Below are 8,878 nucleotides of genomic sequence, written 5' to 3'. Positions count from 1 at the left end.
TTGAGCTTCAATTTATGAAAGCAAATGTATGGAGGAGAAGATTATTACATACATGTCTTGTTTTGGTGCCAAACCCCGCGGTGTTAATTAAGGGCTTAGTTACTTCCGATTGTACTCAGAATTCCCTCCTGGCAGGGCTTGGGTATATGGAAACATCTGTCCACGAAAGAAGCACCAGCAGTTTGAGTGTCCAGAGGACATTCTCACAGCAACTGTTGGTGAAGGATTTCCCACACCATCATCTTCTGGAAGAGAGGCATCTGGTGCTGAGTCAAAGTAATCATTCTGTCCAGAGATATAATCTGCATATTTACAAATGAACATTCCAGTCACTTCCATTCAACAGTTTGGGACTCTCATGTGGTTTCATGCTATAGTGCTTCCACTCCAGAAGATTCAGATTAGTATTTCTTTTGGTCTTTCATCCCATAAACACTAAAGGAGAATCTCAAAGAACCTGTGGCTTTTTTGTCCCCCTGAATCCAGATATCTAAGAGACTTTTTTCTTAAGTCTATCACCACTAGACTCCAACGTACATTTCAATGAAAAGGTGCTAAAATTAGTTCCTGTTCAAAGATATTGATCCCTTTGGTCCATCTTTATACTGCTTGGTAAACACCAGACTTCAATTTAGGGTAGAAAAAAGTACTGAAAGCAGAAAGTGCTGGATAGTCTTGGATTTTGCTTCTTTCCATTAGAAGATTTATATAAACATTGACGACTTCATCATTGAGCCAGTGATATTTCTTCAAGGTCTGGATATCTCCTTGAGTGATTGACAGTTTGAAAGCACTACTTAGGATCTCATCCTTAGGACCATGATCTAGTCAGTGCATTACTGACTTCCTATTCCATGTCCTCTGTAAGTTCAAGAAGAGCATCCATTCTTTTATCCCTTCCTTAGCCTGAGCAATGTTTTCCTTTTTTCTCAAGTATTGATAATTTCCTCCTATGTAAGCATTGCTTCCACCACCCAGGTGAAGTCAGGCTGACACTTCTTCAGATAAATAAGGTTCTACCTGATATCCCCTCCTACTCTCATTTTCTAGTCTGATTTCAATTGTCTTCTCTGTATCTGAAAATTTTCCCTTTGAACACCTCTTATCACTAAATAAACAGGACCTCTTTTTTCAATAACTATATTGTTTTGGAAAAAACTGTGTTGTTTTGAATCCATGACTTGGATCACCCCCCCAAGCCTTTGGTCTTTAATGTGTCCAACTGACTTCCTGGAGAATTATGATGAGTTGAAGTTACAGGAGGAGCAGAGCTTCCATGGAAGCCTCCTTTGAGTCGCTCCAGTAACTTTCTGTACTTATCTCACTCCTCTTATTGAAAACCCTCTTCCAAAGTACAATGGGGATGCCATTGCCACTTACCACTGTCTTCAGAGACTATCTCTCTTACCACCTGCTCCTGAGGTCTCCGCATAATCCAGGAAATCTCTGGATTGCCTTTGCTATGGCCATGACCACTAGGACTTCTATTGTAGCATTCTGAATTCAAAGTAAAATCAATTGTATGTGAAACCAACTCTGCGAGGTAGATCTCGGGTTACTGTCACGCTGATCTTTGCATAGTCACTTATTCCAGTAGGAGATTTACTACCCAATTTCCACATGTTGTTCCCAAGTCCAGAACCTCTCCTAAAGGGGCCCCATTCTTTGTTTTATTACAAGTAGAAGTCATCATAGGAGTTGTGGTCAGCTGAAGTGAGATTACAAAGAAGCTGGCAGCACTGTAAAGACTGCTTTTCACTTCATGGCTAAGGCAATCTAAACTTGGTCTTTTAGCAGGTATTTCATCAGTGTCCAGTGTAGAAAACAGAGTGCTGTTTGAGCGCAGCCTCTTCAGGAAGGCCCGCAATGGGGGGGCGGAGGGGTGGGGGACTGGCTGCTCACAGACACGGAAAATGGTTCCAAGATTCCTATCCAGCCGACACACTCTGAGAAGCCAAGCCCAGAGCTGTGGCTGCCACCATCTCTGCTACCTCAGCTACCGTAACAAAGAGCTTCTAAGGGAACTTAAATCTCTGCTGAAGAAGAAACCTGGAGATAGTCAGAAGCATGTATACTTTCTGTACTCAACTTCTATTCTCAGGTTCTTGTTCAGCACATAAAAAGAACATGCATTGGAGAACCCTGTGTGATGTGGTCACAAGATAGATGGAAGGGATAGCCAACATCCTAGGAACTCCAAAATTTCCACCTGCCTGGTCCCATGAACAGGGTAGAGAAAGCTGACTTGTGTGAGACTACAAGTTCCAATCATAGACAATTGAAAGGGACTGAAAAAGCAACGACCTCTCTGTGAGAAAGAGGTTTTGGCTCAAAAAAAAAAAAAAGAGAGAGAGAGAGAAATAGGGGTTGGCACTTGCCAGGGAATCAAACAGCAAATAATCCCAAGCACAAGTGCTCTAGAAACATATTTCACAAGAAAATGTTTTTCTAAAGAGAAAAGTGCAAATAATCCTGGGCTTCAAGCCACCAAATTAAAGAGCTTAGACATAAGCATTTGTCTTCAGTCTATGAAGCTTTGTGCTCCCAAACGGCCCAATAGAAGGCAGAGCAAGTGAAATATGTTTCCAACATATTTCCAGAAATCACCCCAACGACCAGAGTTGGGGTAGATGCTCCATTTCTCTGTGTGTATTTATGAACACTTCTGCCTTCATCCTCAAGTAGACCCAAGACTTTTCATAGTGGCAATATGTAAATGTACCTCTATAGTTCTTCAGCAAACTGACCAACAACTCAGAATTTTAAACAGAATTTTGACAGAACAAGCAGCTTAAAAGTCCCAGGACAGGGACAAAAAAGTAGCTTTTAATGATAAGGAAAAATCTCATCTGGGACACAGGGCATATAAAAGCACGTAGTCGTGAAAAGAAGGGGGAAGCAAATTTAGCACAATTTTTAAGGTGTTTGCTGCTAATGAACATTGGGTATCATGTGCAGTAGAGATGAGTGAGAAAAAAGTGACAGAGAAGCAGAAGGTTCCAAATTGAGTGAGCCCTGGCAGCAAGTATGAAATCAAGGCAGAACTAGATTTCATTGCAGCTTAAGAGTACTGACCGCAACATTTGTAAAAACCTATTTTTAGATATTGAGTCCAGACTTCACTATCTTCATGTTGAAGCTGACAGGACTGACTGACACAGGATTGAACTTCAGAGTTATGCAAACTTAATCTGTCCTTTTTTTGGCTTTTGTGCCACGCCTGGAGGTGATCAGGACTTCCTCCTGGCTTTTTGCTAAGAAATCATTCTGGCAGGGCCTTGGAGGGATCATTATGGAGTACCACAAAGCAAACCAGGGTTGGCCATGTGGTAAAACTGAAAACCTTCCTAGTCTAGTAATCTCTCAGACAATGATGTTCGTAGAGAAGACGTAGACACAGCTTTTCTAGGGTCTTCCCTGCTTATACCGTGATTCTCTGGAGGCTATTACCTTGATCTGTAAGAAGTCTTCATGTCACAGCACAATACCCTTTGGGTTGTGGGTTCCTTCCCAGAAAAGATGCAGGCAAATATATATTCTCTGCTTTTCAAGTCATAGTCCCTACCTCATCTGGAGATCAAATGTCTGCTCAATTTGTATCTCTACGTAAAACAACTAAATTTCAGACCCATTCTTTCTCTCCAAAATGACCACTTTCATTTTCATACTGAATAGAGCTTGTTTTCCATCAGTGCAAAAATAATCACCATTCATAATCCAAATAGAGAGTCAGCAGCAGGAATGGGTATTGTTGGGGCCAGAGAGATAGCATGGAGTGAAGGTGTTTGTCTTGCATGCAGAAGGTCAGTGGTTCAGATCCCGGCATCCCATATGGTCCACTGATCCTGCCAGGAGCGCTTTCTCGGTATAGGAGTAACCCCTGAGTACTGTTGGATGAGACCCCCCCCAAAAAAAAATGAAAAAAGAAAAGAATGTGTATTGTTGCAAAAACTGGGAGAAAATGGATGGGTGCTTCCCCCAGTAACTGAAAGACCTCAGGACATGTTAAGTTGGCATGGGGGCAACTCTGTATCTGCCCATTGAATACGTACAACTTTTGGATTCCTTTACATCAGGCATCAGAAGCACAAGCTGGCAGAGTGATCTGTGGAGCAAAAACTAATGAGGAAAGCTCAGAGTTGAGTCCAAGTTCTGCGATGGTCAGGAAAGTGACTTATGTTGAGAGAGTATGGAACAGTATATAAATTGTACTTGGAAAATGTAAAGAAAATATAGATCTTTTAAACACTGATTAACCTCTTGAGAATACAATATAAGTGTTCTTTCTAATGCAAGTTCCCACAGTCAGCCCTCTGAAATAGGTTCTTCTGAATGAGTTTTAGGAATTAAAAAATCCCAACTCTCTCACCTCTCCCATTCTTTCTTCCTCCCCCCCAAAGGCTTCAGAGCTGAGGCTAGCTTTCTTGATGCCGAGGAGATCCCTGTAGTGCTTCTGCTGCCCTCCACCTCATGTTGTCACTGATTACTTTTACCAAGCAGGGTGACTGGTTCTGTCTCTAAATCTAATAGAAAAATGATATTTTCCTTCAGTGTAGATATTCCTCCCAAAGAGCATGGCTACCTCTCAATGATGATATATTTCATTGCATCTCATATGGTGTATCGTTAACCTCTTAGGGACCTCTGGTCACAATTTCAGCCCATTCCATATTTCAATCCCTGATTCCAGCCAGCTTCTCTGACCACCCTTTATGATAGACTCTCTTCCCCCTCAGCCTTCCTTGGAGGATCCCTTCTAGAGGAAATTGTCTTCTGAATGCTCATATTCTCCCCACATGTCTGTGGATGTGATGATGTTTTGGTCTCTCCTTAACCCAAAGGGGTCAAGAGGATTATCTGGGTCTCACACTGGGGTCAACACCCCAATAACAACCCAGGAAGCTATTTTTCTCACCTGTTCCCTCTATTTCCCACTCCCATGGAAAGACAAACAACCCAGGGAGAAATCACAGATTTATAGATTCTGAGTCAGTGGCCAGGTGGAAAGCAGGCTGAGAAGCTCCTCCTCCTCACTGGACCGTCTGTACACTCAGGCATCATAATGCCAGGAGTGTCCTCACCCAATATGTGGTTGTCCCTGTTGACCAGGCTGGGGAAAGCAGGATGGAAACAGCGGGGTTTGGGGGCAAAGGCTCTAATGCCAAGGAAGACTCTGCTAGGATAGGCCTTGGGGTGTGTCAATAGTCAGTTTTTGACGCACAGGTACCCATGCTGGTCTCTGCCCTGTGAGCCTGGATGTCTGGTGGTGTACCTTGGCTGGCTAGTGTCTTATTTAGACTCAAGTCATTGGGTTCACCAGGTTTTGAAGATGAGCCTTCCCAGACTCCTTGTTGTGGATTGCCTATAGCTCCTTATCCACAAGCTATTGTCTGTAGCTCTGTAGTGACTGGCTATAGTCTCATTTATGCTCAAGTCATTGGGGGCCACCAGGGTTGCTTCTTCTCTTTTCTTCAGATATCTTTATATGCCATGCCTGCACTTGTTTATCCACAAGCTGGTGGGAGGGACAGTGTTTGATGTGAGATGGGCTGCATTGCAAGGCAAACACACACCGTGCTGTACTATTGCTCTGGCTTTAAAATGCTTAGATATTTTAAGCATATAATTGATGTGACTTGTATTCTAAATTTATATATCACAACAATGTAACTTCTAAATATATAACTATTTTGGAGTTTACAGATATTAATGTAATATACACTGCTGTTTTAATGGACAAATAACATTTTTAAAGTTTGTTCTAAGAAAATTTGCTACCTTTGTTGTCTTCAAAACAATGCTTGAAACAGAAATTTATGCACAATGAGGACTTTTATTTAAAAACAAAACAAACAAAAAACAAACCCAAAAAATAAACTCTCACAAGTCTTTGAGATCTTCTATTTCTAATACTTCATTACTGAAAGACAAAAGAGAACCGTCAGTTTAATGATGCAGCTGAGACTGTACTCAGCCCACCCCATAGGTCCAACCTGGATGGTGGTGACCTTGCCAAGATCAGTGTCATGGGAGCCATATCAAGCAGCTCCTTTCACCAGGGGCATCATGGGGAAAGAAGGCAGCACCAGATGGTTACCAGGATCAATAACCAAGGTCACCAGGTGGGGCAATTGAGTGGTTTCTCAGGGACACTACTGGATAGGCCCAAAAGTGAGGATAGGCAAGATCCAGAAAGCTGAGCCAGACACCCTCAGGTGCAGGGTCCTGTCTGGGAGCAACACAGGAGATACTGTGGAGACAAAGAAAATGGGGGATAAGAGTGAGGTCTGTGCAGGGGAAAGGGGCTTGTGTCCCTCTGTATTCCCCAGACATCCCTCAGTTCCAGCTCTCACTACTGAAGGCCTGTTGACAGGGTTCAGGGCAACAAGCACTGACTCACACTGGATCCTTAACTTGGTTGGATCCTTTACCTCAAGCTCAATTATTATTCTTCAAGATCCAGAGTTAAGTGCACATATGTGCTGGGGGAGGCATCTCAGATGGCTTCACTGAGAGCCTACCACTGGCCTCTATTTTACATTCATGGGAAACTCATATGTGTCCCTAAGCAGCCACTAGCAGTGGCTAAACCATTCGAACCATATGCAATCAGCACGTGGATATTTTTCTGATATAAATAATATATTCTCTTTAAACTATATCTCAGGCACTACAGAACTCAACATCAGAATGCAGCCTCTTTCCTTCCCTTGAAAGACTCAGTCTTTAAATGAGTGATTTCAGAGTACATACCCTCAGAGTAAGGCTACATATATAAAATGTGTATCTTTTATCATTGAGTTCTCTGCAGTAGAACACTTCTAAACTTTGCCAGAGTTCTGACAGTCTGAGAGATGGTGCAGATAATGATCTGATAATGATCATTATCAGAATGGAAATGCCCACAGGGAACACCCTGGGCTCTTGCTTGCAGTGCTTCAGACCCATTCACCTGGCTCTTCAATGACTTTCGTCTTCATAGAAGCATACACACACAGGAAAAAGAAAGACAAGAGAATATTAAGAGATCATAACTGAATATGCATCTTTTATCTGAGTCATCTATTATTTTGGTGTCATTAGCTAGCCAGATGGAAACTGCAGTCAAAGATATCAAGATATAAAATGGGAAGCAAGAGTATTGCAAAGATCATTTCACTGGTATATCAACCCAGTTCAGTGAGGCTGGATATTTGGTATTTGATCTAGGTTAAAACGCTCCAAGTGGAGAAATATACGTCTGCCACAACATATACAAATATTTATACGTAGATAGAAAACTATGACTTTTTGAATCATACAAATAAAGCAACATTACAACTGTCTACTTGAAAAGGGGATACTTACTGTATGGTTTCACCAAGGTCATTGTGCTTATAGTCCATAGAAAAAGGCACAAACTCATTAATGTTTGGTTCTAAAGGAAACACGGCTTTCTTTTTAACTTTACAAAGAACAAGGGAAGCTTACCTTTTTTTTTATTAACTTTTTTCTCCAAGTCACATGTTTTTCTTTTCTGTTATTTTCTGAGAAAAGAGTAATTAGAACTCATCAAGAGCTGCTTGATGTTACTTGTTGAACTTCACTTGCCAAAACATTCACAAATAAGGTTGGAATAGAAAGAAACCTCAAATTCAATAATGAAGCAATATGTGACTAGAGACTAATAATCAAATTCCTATCAGCATACTGTTTATTTTTTTTTCCTCTGTTTGTTTGGGGGCCACTCTCAGTAACACTCAGGGTTACTCCTGACTCTGTGCTCAGAAAATACTCCTAGCAGGGTCAGGGAATCCTAGGAGATGCTGGGGATCAAACCAGGGTCAGTCTGGGTGGCCATGTGCAAGGCAAACACCCTACCCGTTGTGCTACCTGTCCAGCCACATAAACTTATATTTCTAAGGTTTTGTCACTAAGTTACCTAACCAGAGGTTTGGCTGTTAGGCATTCAAACCTAATCAAATGTTTTTGAAGTTGAGGTTATTATGTGATCCCTATTTTTCACTGCTTTGATTAGTCATAAATTATAAAAAGTCCATAATTCATTACATTATAGGGTAGTGTTGGGAGACATGAATGTTACTGGGAAGTGTGAATTCAAGTGTAATGCATTTCTTGGAAGGTTCACTATGTGTTTTAAATTCTCTTTATCCCATGCATGACAATAATCATTTGCATTCTGTTATAATTCTGAACAGTGGGACACGATCCAAAATGCCTAATTATTACCTTGCCTAGGTAATATAACCCTCAATCCCTTGCCTACAAAGCTAATAAAATACATTTCTTTTGAGAAAGGTAACAGATATAATTTTCAATAGGATATCAAGATATTCTTCACATCCCCTGGACTGTTCCTACTAGCAAGTTGAAATTCTTGAGTTGGTAGATGAGGCCATCAGAAAGGCCTATCATTATGACATTAAAATTCTTCCACAGAAAAGTAGAGAATTAAGGACACTTACTTCCTTTTAGGCATGACTTTATTTTGGGCTAGAAAAAAACAGTATAAAGATCAGAGAATATTCTGCCCTGAACCTGAGGTTTTTTAAGAACTAGAAATTCAGGCAAATTTGAATGTCACAATCAATCATTGGTGAACTTCTTGGGATTATCTGAGAGTTTTGGAAGAATTCCAGGCCAATAAAATTGAGGGGATGATGACAAAATGTTCTTAAAGGGATAAAATTATTTTAGTGGGGGTAACAAATAAGTAAATAAATTGTTTGAGCAAAATGGATTTAACAGATTTTTATGGCCTCTCTTCCATGCTCCAAGAGAAAGCATGTTCCCATCATTCATTTATACTATATTATTTTCTTTGTATCGTGTATTCCACATCAAAGGACTGAAACCAAAACATTTGTAAAAGGACAAA

At 40.9% G+C, this 8,878-nt stretch overlaps 1 pseudogene; it reads right to left on the bottom strand.

Moving 5' to 3' along the window:
- Positions 1-203: 203 nt before the first annotated feature.
- Positions 204-7,369, bottom strand: LOC126004497 (sentrin-specific protease 2-like; annotated as a pseudogene).
- Between the last annotated feature and the right edge of the window lie 1,509 nt (positions 7,370-8,878).

Source organism: Suncus etruscus, chromosome 3 (assembly GCF_024139225.1).
Source record: "Suncus etruscus isolate mSunEtr1 chromosome 3, mSunEtr1.pri.cur, whole genome shotgun sequence".
Classification (NCBI taxonomy): domain Eukaryota; kingdom Metazoa; phylum Chordata; class Mammalia; order Eulipotyphla; family Soricidae; genus Suncus; species Suncus etruscus.
Note: the sequence above shows the minus strand (reverse complement) of the source record. Positions and strands in the feature narration are given on the sequence as shown.